The following is a 13,013-nucleotide window of genomic DNA, read 5'->3' as shown; positions in this document are numbered from 1 at the left end:
TTCATTGTGTAATAATCTTGCTCAATTCCGACGTTAAAATGCTGATTGAAGGCTCGAAGAATTTTGTCAAACACTTTGCATACAAGGGGTCATATGACTGATATAACTTTTCAGATTGCTGCAATGACTCTTGTTTCGATTTGCATCAAAGAGAATGCTTAGAAAAAAAACTCCAGATTGTCTAAACAATGGCCTAACATGAATGTGCAACTAATTTTGACAATATTCAATACAAATATGAGACTTAACTACTTGCAATATGCAGCTACAGCAACTAGTGATTATGACAAATACTTTGGATGCAACCTAAGATGGCATTAATGCACTTACAACCAAGTGTCATTAATATAAACACTTAGTATGCAAAATTATAACATTATTTATGCCAAAAAGAGAACTTACAGCCAATTGACATTTTGTCAAACAATTGGCATGCAAACTAATAAGCTGATCATCAAACTCTAGGTTTGCAATATAGATAGTCTAAAAATTACAATGCTCTTTAAATTGCAAAATCCTAGCCTTCCTTTGATACCAATAATGCCAAATGGCAAACAAAGACAAATACAATATGAAAATAGTGAAGTGCTGAAGCTATATTTTGTACTCAGCTGAAAACCTACATTTTTTAGAAAATATGCCAAATGAGAAGTGAAGAACTTGATTGTAGATGGCTGCAATAATTTACTTTAATGCTGCCCCTTCTGCTTTGCTTTTTTCCGATCTGCTTTTTCCACTTGCTTTTTTCGTTTTGCTTTTTCGAACTGCTTTTTTCAGATCCGCTTTTTTGAACCCGCTTTTTCGGACCCGCTTTTTCGAACTGCTTTTTCGGCCTACTTTAAAATGGCTTTCTATAATTTCAGACCTGCTAGAAATGATCTCCAATAATTTCGGGCCTGCTAAAATTGCCTCCTGAAATGCTGAAAATGGCCTTAGGCCCAATGATGCCCTAGCTGAAGTGACTGAAGTATCACCTCCAAATGTGCAACCCTTTAGAAGATATTTCACTTCCTCAGTTATGCTAATCCAAGGGAGTTTTCGTTCCCAAAGATCAATTGACTATCTGAAACCACTTGCCTTCAGAATAGACTATGTGACTGAATCACAATTTGATGTTAAGAGAGAAATAAACAACTGGATGATTAGAATGAAGCCCGGGGTGCCTATTTATTCCTTTTCTCCACTTTCTCCAGAAACTTCTAGAACATTATTTTATTTTATCTATTAGTGACTTTATAAAAAAATATTTTATAATTCAAGTCACTTTGTGAAATTAATTAAATATAAAGTTACCTTTTAATATTTATTTATTTGATAACTTTATAAATAATTAACTTAATATCACCTATTTATTTAATTAAAATAATTAATTAGTCATCCTCATAAAATATTCATTATTTTGGACAACTTAATTAATTAAATTAATTAAATCAAATTGCCTCCAAAATGGGGACATGACAGTCCGCCCTTCCTGAAATTGCTTGTCCCCAAGCAATGGCTGAACAATAAACCAATCAATCCGCCTGGATCCCAAATGTAGTCATGAACTATACTACTGTCAATTAACACAGGCTCGTATAATATCCTCTGCAATATAACCAAGAGGAATCCATAATCAAACTGACAATTACAGCTCAACCAAACTCCAAAATCACAACTGCCAACACAGTAAATACCATCAACGCATCCCACTAGCCTATATGGAATGTACAATCCAACTCTGCAACAATGGTGAACGCTCCCGAATGAAACTGTACCAAGTATGGAGAATCCACACACTGTACAACTCCTGCAATGAACACTACTTTGTAGATCACCGGCCACTGTCTCATAACCATAACTCCCATGCACTGCTAATGGTGAAAAGACATCACAAGATAAACAACAAGAAATGGAACCCAAACCAAATTTGCCTGCCATCAACTTCTCAACACAAGGATCAAATGGTAACTGATGTACATACCCTGCAGTATAATGATGATAAAAAGAACCAACCTCAGTCAACAACTCACCATGAACAAGTGATACAACCCACTGTGACTGATCACCAGCTAAGTCAGGAGATGTCATAGCCAAAGGAGTAGAATCAATAACAACAACCGCTGAGGCATCACTCCCAAACTCCTGCTCTAAGTCATGTATTATCAAGTTGTCAACCACAGAATCTATCGCCATGTCATGCCCATCACAACTCTCATCCCGAAGCGTCAAACCGTCCCATAACTGATGACAAGCACTAGGAACCAAAGTACATCTCTGTATCATCATCTCATCAACATGGTCATCAAAGGTAAATTGATGAGCATACCTCACAGTGTAATGCCGATAGAATGCGCCAATCTCAGTCAGTGGCTCAGACTGCAATCTAGATGAAACTAACTGCAATCGATCATTAACCATGTTGGAATTGACTACTACCTCCGAAGATATCACCAAGGGAGTATTACTAGCAGGAACCATGCCAACTACCGGCTCACCAACATCACACATGATCTTTGATACAACATCTCTAGTCTCTGTGCCATCAGTACTAGAGGCCACCACTATATCAGGCATACCACAACAATCTGCTACAACACCCAACTCAACTGAACCTGACTCTAGTGGGAACAAACCCGATATGCCAATGTTAGTATCAAGGATGGATGCATCCCCATCTCCACTGTCTTTGACAATCTTGACCATGGACGTCCTCGGATCACCAGACACCACAACTTGTGACTGTACAGAATCTGGTAAAGATTGCAGTCGCTCTAACTCCATGGTCACCTTAGCCAAATGAAATTGTGACTCCTCGAAAGCCAACTGTGCACTCTCAAGAATCTCAGAAGTCACCTCGAGCTGCTGAGTAAGCTCACTCACCTTATCTTCCTTGGCCAATAATGCATCGTATGCTGTACTCCCCCACTTCATAAGATAATCTCTGTCAGCTACCAACTGCATATAATTCTGTCTCAAAATTCGGATAGCCTCCCATAAAGAGTGGAACTCTGTCAAGGAAAGATAACTGCCTCCCTGCTCATCACTAGTAGGAGAACCCCATCCATAAACTGCTAACAACTGACGAGCATCATCGAAATGTTGGCAAGCGATAGCAATGTCTCGCTCACTAACTCTCAACTGACTAGACACATGATGGCACTGGCTAGACTGTCTCCTACCAACCTCCTCTGAGACGCTGCCTAAAGGAGTATCCTCAAAGTTACTGGTCTCTAGAGTATTACCATCCATATCCTGCGAATCAACTCCAAAGCTCATATCAACATACGGAGTATCAAAAACTGTAGCACCGCTATCCAACTCCTTTGTACCAAAAGAAATTGCCAAGGAAACTAAGTCTTCAAAACTGCCCACTGCATCCTCTTGGATGTCATCAATGCCAATATGATCCTGGGACTCATCTGTACACACTGCCAAATATGAAAGATCATCAACACATTCCAGCAAGAATGGTCGACTGGATATATGAACAAAGCCCAACACCGGTGTATAAAAACTAATACCAACATCGGACAAGCTGCTGGCACAAGAAAAGACAACACCGTGCAATCTGCTAATCAAATCCATGATAGCACCCAAACAATCACTGCTACCAAAAAGTGTTAAAGATCTCCAGTCAACTAAATCCCAAACGCCAATATAACAATCTCGAGAGTCCATATCCGTAAACTAGAATCAGCTGGTAACTCAAGCAAACTCCTCACCTGAGTAATATGACCAATACCAACTAACTCCACATACCTGTTTGACATTGTCCCTATATCTTGGATGTGAATGCAAGATGAACTCACAACATTATCAACGACCACATATGATTTACGTGCCGCAGAAAGCTGAGTATTAGGAGTGCAAGATGGAACTAAACTCAACTCCATGCCATGCTTATCCCCATGTCTCTCCCAGTCTTGTAATGCCAATGGAGTATTCACCAAAGAAGCTCGAGTGTCCTCAAGCTCGCGAGAAAGCCTGTCAACTTCCTCCTTCCTCCTCAAGGCATCTGAATAGTCTCTGACAAGTCTAAGAAGATGGTCACGATCTGATAGAAGATGTAAATAACTCAACTTCATCGTTCCCATTCCTTTCCTAATCGTGTGTAAGTCAACACAAGAAGACTTCGCCTGAACTCCCTTATGTCTACCTATAACTGAATCATCCGAATGTGATCCTCTATCATATCCTGCATCCTGTCATGATGAGATAATGAAGTCATAATACTGTCTTCGCTCACCTTCAGCTGGCTGGACAAATCATGTGAAGTACTACCAGCCTCAACCTCATGTGACGAAGCATCTATCTGTGCCTGGTACTCTCTCTTAGCAAAGTCATGAATGCTCAATGTCTGCTCATCTCTACCAAGTATCTCACCATCATGCACAACAACATCCTCATAATCATCATTTGAACCCACTACATTGTAGTCACTGCCTGTTGGAACTAAACCATCCCGAGTACCTGTGACATCACCCTCTAACGACCTGTATACAATTGTCTCAACTTGAGTATCAAGTTGACCGTTACTATCAATCTGCATAATATCCATTCCCACTACCTTCTGAAGTATTGTGTGCCCAACATCTTCCTCCAAGCTAGTCTGATTTTTGTCCTCCCTAGATTCGGATATATGCTGGTCACGAACTGCTGCAAACTCCTTGTAGAGGTTTCTAGATACCTCACTTGTAGAGACCTCTTGTTCCTCTTTCTCTTTGTTTTGTGATGTAGTCCTCTTAAACATGGAAACCATCAATTCTTTCATCCTTTTTTGACTTTCATCCAACTTTTTCAAATTTTGTTTAAGCTTCTTCATATACTTGTCCCACTGCTTCTGGGTACTTGAAGTAAACATGATTAACTAACTGATTCAATGTCCAATCTACCCAACAGGATGGTAGGTCAATAGCTCTGATACCACTGTAATAACCCTGCTCAATTCCGACCTTAAAATGCTGATTGAAGGGTCGAAGAATTTTGTAAACACTTTGCATACAAGGGGTCATATGACTGATATAACTTTTCAGATTGCTGCAATGACTCTTGTTTCGATTTGCATCAAAGAGAATGCTTACAAAAAAAACTCCAGATTGTCTAAACCAGTGTAACGAGACTCGGACTCGGCAAGGGTAACTTGACTCATGACCCGGCTCGGCAGTGACTTGGCAAAGTGAAATTTTTTTGAAATTTTGAGATTTTTTTGGATTTAAAGAACATTCCATGCACCCATTATTGAATAATGTGTAAAGACACAATAACATTATTAAATAGAAGATAATTTGATCATAATGCACATGCCACATACTTAAAAACTTAAAACTTAAAAGTCAAACATCGATTACATATGTACAATACTACAAAGTTACAAACTTACAAAGGTAAATTGCTAAAAGTAAATACTATATTACTAGTAATTAAAGTCAAACTAAGATAAATCCATGCAAACCATCAAAATGTATATGTATTATCATTTATGCATTATGAAATCCAACACATCAAGATTCAATAGTCATCATCAAATTCAAATGTTCCAAATGCTGATCATATATTAAGTTACTGTTAAACTGTTAAACAAAAAGTTAAAACAAGACTATAAGCCTACAGCGATGGCTCCTAGTCGGAGTCATCATCATCCTCATCCTCAGGCTCATCCTCATCGTCATCCTCATCATCATCGTCATCCTCAACCTCAGCCTCAACCTCAGGCTCAAGCTCAGTATAATCTACAAAATGCCTCTTAGTAAGGCGTCTAAGGTAGGTTCTGGATGTCTCAATAGTCATAGCATCAACTCGTGAGGTGCCTCTAGGATCAACTGTACTCTCTGCCTTTGGCTCTGCCAATGTTTGTGAGGTGCCACTAGGAACAACTGGAGCTCTTTGAGTTTGGTCTTCTGCTGCCATAGCCACAGCCTCAGCCTGGCCCTCTCTATCTGCCTGGTCAAGCCACTGTAGGTCCTCATCATCAAAGAAAGGATTAGTAGCCTCAGTGATCCAATCTGACTCTGGATCAACCTCCTCTAGAGTAATCAGAGAGGTGTCACTATCCAAAATCTCCTTGATCCTAATGCGTAGGTTGTAGTGCACAAAGACTAGACTATTCATTTTCTGCACAGACAACCTATTACGCCTTTTCGAGTGGATGTGCTTGAACATGCTCCAGTTGCGCTCACATCCAGAAGCGCTACTTGGCTGGCTCAAAATGCGAATGGCGATTTGCTGAAGGTTTTTGGTTGAAGGCCCAAACATTTGCCACCATCTATCTGAAATTTGAAAAAAGGAAAACTAAAAAATATTAGTCTCATTTCAAAATTTGAACTTTAAGTTTAAAGCTAGAAATTTAGAAACTAGATTGTATAAAGCTTAAGCTGCAATCTTTACCTGGCTGCAATTTTGTATGACCTTCTTTGCAAATTTGACTTGAAAAAATGGGCCTTGATGCATTATTATAGGCATGCATCTCAAGCAATATATCTGTGGGATTAGGGGACATCTTCAATACCACTGTGTATAGGCCACTAAAAACCTCCTCATTTGCCTTGAAATCATCAGGGAAACGGTATGCCGGATTGAGGTAATAGGCTGCTGCGTGGATGAGCTTATGAAGCTGATTTTGCCATCTCCTATCAATTATGTCCCAAATAAGGCCATAGTTTTCCTCAACTCCTACATATTTGGCCTTAATAGTCTCCTTGACCCTATCCATGCCCTCATAAATGTAGCCCATAGAGGGCTTCTCGCCATCAACAATTCGTAGGAGGGCTACAAGGGGCTCGCTGATGTAGAAAACAATTAAACAAAAAACCAATTTAGTGAATGATGAAACTTAGCAAAGTTGCACAATGAAAATAAAACAAAAATATGTATGAGACAAATTAATTTATAAAATTTTAAGACTTAGGCTTTTAAAATTTAAAATTACCTCCACAATCTTTGAACATGGTTCCCAAAAATCATCATCATCATAAATGCATTTTGTTACATCTATCCCTGCAAGGCTGCTCGCAAAGGAGGAGGAACTCCATTCTGGACCAACAAACATGCACCTCAACTCTAACCTTGAACTCAGCAAGGATTTTAGTGTGATAAAGTTAGAGGCAAATCTTGTGATACCAGGACGAGCCAACTCCTTTCCCTTCGTGTATTTTCTCATAGTGCTGAGGACCAAGACATGATTATAGATGAACATACAAAGATTTTTGGCCTTGGTAACACATGATTTCACCCATACAAGCTTGCCAATATCCACTAACATGAGGTCGATGCAATGGGCCGCACATGGAGTACAAAAGATTTTTGGGTGTCTCTCCATCAATAGTTTTCCTGCAGCAATTTTAAATTAGTTAGTAAACAATGAAAATTTTTGATGTATTAAAAAATTTTTAATTTTCAAAATTTAATGAAAAACTAAAACAATTTTCTTAGAAGTAGAACTTAGAAAGTTAGAAGTTAAAATTTTACCTGCAGCAACATAATTAGCTGCATTATCTGTCACCACTTGGACAACATTGTCTTCCCCCACCTCCCTTATGACCTCCTCAATGGTCTCACATAAGAATTTTGCATTTTTCACACATGAGGAAGCATCTATGGACCTCAAAAACATGGTGGATCCTGAAAGTGAAAATTAAACAAAATAATTATCATTCAAGAATCAATACTCAATAAAACAAAATTGTCATTATTCAATAATAGTATACATTAAATTTTAGACTTCAAGAAGTAGAGCATGATGAATTACCTCCGCTAGAAATAAGAAAATTTAGGAGGGTTCTGGACCTCCTATCTGTCCATCCATCTGTCATGATGGTACACCCCTTTTGGCTCCAAATCTTTTTGTGGTCCTCCAACTCAAGTTTCATCTCCTCAACCATATCTAGCAAGAGGGGGCCACTCAACTCATCTTCAGTGGGGGCTTTGAACCCCGCACCACAGATGGAAACTGCATCAATCATCCCCTGCCAATAAGGAGTCCTATTACATTTATAAAAACATTTTAATTAGCATATTTCAAATTTTCAAACATCAAGTTAAAAGTATAAAATTGAATATAAATTTTAAAACTTAAAACGTAAAACAATCAAATATAAATGAAGTTGAAAACTTGAAGTACCTGGCTGCTATAAATGGAATGTCGCAGAAAAACCAAAACTTGCAAATTGCTCTTACTCCAGCTTCATGTATCTCCCTATTCCAGCGCATGCTCTCAAGTGAGGGTTGTGCACCAGGAGTGGTATGCGGTAGAAAAAAGTTGTCTAACTTACTAGATTTTCTGACTCTAGGATGAAGAAGAGCAGGACTACTAGAAGGGGCAGCAGCAGTAGCATCACTAGAAGTGCAAGGAATAGACGTATAAGAAGCACGAGCAACAGAAGCACTAGGACGGTAGGGGGGACGGGAAGAACCTTCTCTAACACAGCCTACTGACTCAGAAACATTTGCGGATGAGCATGGAAGGGAACTAGAACCAATCAAAGCTAACTCTTCTAATTGTTTTTTTTTTAAATTCTTTTTCTTGTTCATATTTTTCCAAGGCTACATAACAAAAACGTTGAGCCTCAACAGTTGCAGCTCCACAAGGCTCAATATCATGACCACGTAAGCCAGCAATTTGGTATTTTAATCTATTTATCCCCCCACTATTAATGGTTTTGCAAAATAGGCATTTTGTTTGAGTTCTCTTTCTACCCGAAAATTCTATGGTGAACTTCCAACACTTATCTTTAGAGAGCTTGGGTTTTTTACCTCCTGAAGCCATTATGATTTAATTAAGGAAAAAGGTAAAGGTTGCTGCAATAAGACATTTTAGACCTAATATTACCATTTCAGCATTGCATTTTATGAAGATCTAAAGTTATAAAAAAACTCATAAACAAACAAAAAAAATTCATGCAAAAAATCCATAAGCATAGACAAAAAAATCATCAAAATCTAAACAATCAAGTCTTACCTCTTTCAAATGCTTTGGGAAGTGTTGAGAAGAGCTCCTATAAACTTCTTGATGATCTAAATGCAAAGCTCCAATATTGCAAATGCAAGCTTTTCTCCTCCTCCTTTCAGCTGGTTGCAAAACAAGAAAACTCTATTTCTCTTCTACCTTTCTCTCTCTTTCTTCTTTTCCCTATAGACTGTTATGGGAGCCCTTTTAGGGTTATATCAGTGAGATATGTAAAAAAAAACCATTAAAAAAAGTTGAAAAAAATTATTTTTTGAATGGCCGAAATTTTGCCTGCCGCGGCCGAGTCAAGCTCCGCCGGGTTAGGCGAGTCAATCCGTGACTCGCGAGTCACGCGAGTCACTCCCCGTGACTTGCCGCTGGCGAGTCACGAGTCATTGTGACTCGGCGAGGTCAGCGCGGCTCGCTGACTCGCGCGACTCACGTGACTCGCCGCGAGTCACTTTACCCTGGTCTAAACAATGGCCTAACATGAATGTGCAACTAATTTTGACAATATTCAATACAAATATGAGACTTAACTACTTGCAATATGCAGCTACAACAACTAGTGATTATGAAAAATACTTTGGATGCAACCTAAGATGGCATTAATGCACTTACAACCAAGTGTCATTAATATAAACACTTAGTATGAAAAATTATAACATTATTTGTGCCAAAAAGAGAACTTACAGCCAATTGACATTTTGTCAAACAATTGGCATTCAAACTAATAAGCTGATCATCAAACTCTAGGTTTGCAATATAGATAGTCTAAAAGTTACAATGCTCTTTAAATTGCAAAATCTTAGCCTTCCTTTGATACCAATAATGCCAAATGGCAAACAAAGACAAGTACAATATGAAAATATTGAAGTGCTGAAGCTATATTTTGTACTCAGCTAAAAACTTACATTTCTTTGAAAATATGCCAAATGAGAAGTGAAGAACCTGATTGTAGATGGCTGCAATAATTTACTTCAATGCTGCCCCTTCTGCTTTGCTTTTTTCTGATCTGCTTTTTCCACTTGCTTTTTCCGGATTTGCTTTTTCGAACTGCTTTTTTCAGATCGGCTTTTTTGAACTGCTTTTTCGGACCCGCTTTTTCGAACTGCTTTTTCGGCCTGCTTTAAAATGGCTTCCTATAATTTCAGACATGCTAGAAATGATCTCCAATAATTTCGGCCTTGCTAAAATTGCCTCCTGAAATGCTGAAAAAGGCCTTAGGCCCAAAGATGCCCTAGCTGAAGTGACTGAAGTATCACCTCCAAATGTGCAACCCTTCAGAAGATATTTCACTTCCTCAGTTATGCTAATCTAAAGGAGTTTTCGTTCCCAAAGATCAATTGACTATTTGAAACCACTTGGCTCCAGAATAGACTATGTGACTAAATCACAATTTGATGTTAAGAGAGAAATAAACAACTGGATGATTAGAATGAAGCCCGGGGTGCCTATTTATTCTTTTTCTCCACTTTCTCCAGAAACTTCTAGAACATTATTTTATTTTATCTATTAGTGACTTTATAAAAAAATATTTTATAATTCAAGTCACTTTGTTAAATTAATTAAATATAAAGTTTCCTTTTAATATTTATTTATTTGATAACTTTATAAATAATTAACTTAATATCACTTATTTATTTAATTAAAATAATTAATTAGTCATCCTCATAAAATATTCATTGTTTTGGACAACTTAATTAATTAAATTAACTAAATCAAATTGCCTCCAAAATGGGGACATGACACTTTGTGTTAATTCAATAATCTTCTCATCTTAAAGAGTTTTGGTGCATCACCTTAAGTTTTAGTTCAGTTTACCAGTTCACTATTTACATTTCATGCAAGTAATTCTTCTATCTCTTTTCCTCCCAAGTTTTAAGTTATTTTTGAAGAGCCAATAGGTGATGCATCATAAGGAGTCGACCTAGAACTTGGAGATTCACTCCTACTTCTGGTACACCCACTACCCAAGAGTGTTTCCATGTTTCTCAGAGTGACTAAGTTTTAGGATTCAGTTAGGGTGCAACTTTTAGAGATAACATATACCACTATAATATCCCCCCTATATAACTGTGTAAAAACTAGATCAGAATAGCCCCACACTCTGTCGTGAATAGAAGTTCGAAAGCTTGTCCATGAGAGCGGGATGGCTGTATGGTCTAGGCACGATGAAGGTGGTGAGAGGTGTACAGTATGAACAAGCCGTATGATTGGAATGAAGGAATTGGCCATACAACACAAGATGTCTACTAAACAACGTTGAAGGAGTAGGGGCATATGGTGAGGGGTACCAGAGAAGATTGAAGCGATAATAGTCGTATGGTAGTTTGGGCACTGTACTGTGATGTGTAGGAGGTACGGTGGGAAGTGGAGTATGGTGGGAGAAAACGAGCAACCTACGACTTGGGTATGGCAGGTGAAGCTGTATGGAAGGGAAAGAATGATTGCCAAAACACAATTACAACTTCTGAGTTTATTGCCAATGAAGTTATGCAAGGAAAAATCCAGGATAATATTTGCCATGATTCACAAGTAAACACAAAATGATATACAAATTGTTGCCAAAGAAAGAAACTTATATTTGCTAACAAATTATGGCACTTGGGTTTCAATATGTAGGAAAGGGTAGGATTGAAATCATCGAAACTGCATAAGCCAAGTAGGGAAGGTCTTTCAATTCCGACATGACGAACAACACAAGAATTACATAGAATTTGCAAATACAAAGTAAATTAAATCGCATACTTAAAACATCTAATCCGACGAACATATATAACCCATCGAAGTGAAAACTTCCGAGAGAGAAACAAAGTGCTGACACATGACACAACAAACACCTATGCCTACTGAAAATTAATGATGGGCCTGAGATATACATAAATCCATCGGGACTCCAAATACGCAAGTATTGTTATTTCATTTTATTTAATAACGGGGATATTACAATAGAGAGACTATTGCCATGATAATGACCTGAGTTCAAATCCATTTAGGAAACCCTGGAAAGCTCTAATTGTTAGCGAAATTTAATGCGTGAAATTTAATGCAGCAATTCAAATTAAGTTTTAGGAAAATTAATGTTGACATTATATTTGAAGTGCTAATAGAAACATAATTACTATTGTAATAAGTGATGTTGTTAATAAGCAACTCACTAATATAGGTTGGGATATATATATATATATATATATATATATATATATATATATATATATATATATATATATATATATATATATATATATATATATATCTAATGATATTCAAGGTATTTGCTATAACACGGTTGTTTGGCTATGTAAATGGCTATTTATTAGCCATGTATTGAGTTCTGAAATAGTGAAGCACTGTATTATTTGTATTCAATTTTTGTAGCTTCTATTAATCTCTGCCCATATTTCTATGAAGTCTTTGCCTTTTTTGCCAGGAAGTTGCTCTCATTTCTATCTCACTGGCTGTGGGCTCCTCCTACTCGGATTTTCTCTATATAAAAGGTAATCTGTTCCCATTTTGTTATTATGGCTGGTATCAGCGTTTTCTCTACCATTTTTTCACTTACGGGTTTTATCTGCAACTAGGTTCTGTCTTGACTTGCACCAGTCCCAATTGCTGATAGGTTTCGATTTGGCTTATTGGCAATTACTTCTGGAGCAACACTACATCATATAAACTTTATTAAAAAACATAGAGCAAAGCTGACAATTAAATACATCCCTGAAGGAGCATTTGATAGCTATATTGATTTAGTCTTTGCTCCAACACAAGAATGCAAGGAGATTAATTGGAGTGTTTGATCCATTATTCTTTTGGAGGAATGGTTTAATCATAATGTCTTTTGCCGAGTCATTTGAGCTCTTTGGGGTTCACTGCATGTCACAAAACTTGTGTGGCATGGTGAATTGGTTTCTGTGGGTAGGGAGAGAGTTTTGGTGAAAAATGCTGTTGAAAATCTGTTCTTCAACTATGGCCAAACATTACAATGCTTGAATCACAGGGAGTGTTTTCTGGCACCGATGAAATTGTACATTTCATTTAAATATATTTTAGTATCTCTTGAACTAATTTTTTTTTAAAACTGTCTTAA

General features: G+C 37.5%; 1 protein-coding gene across 2 annotated transcripts in view; it reads left to right on the top strand.

Annotated features, from left to right (window-relative positions):
• The window catches only part of LOC149561250 (histone-lysine N-methyltransferase CLF-like), a 200,328-nt gene that overhangs the window by 99,823 nt on the left and 87,492 nt on the right, over window positions 1-13,013 (top strand). The gene's annotated exons all lie outside the window — the stretch shown is intronic.

The sequence above is a fragment of the Cupressus sempervirens genome, chromosome 4, assembly GCF_028749045.1.
Source record: "Cupressus sempervirens isolate cs-2001-9-10 chromosome 4, ASM2874904v1, whole genome shotgun sequence".
Classification (NCBI taxonomy): Eukaryota; Viridiplantae; Streptophyta; class Pinopsida; order Cupressales; family Cupressaceae; genus Cupressus; species Cupressus sempervirens.
The sequence above is the reverse complement of the archived record's forward strand: the minus strand, read 5'-3'. Positions and strand labels throughout refer to the sequence as shown.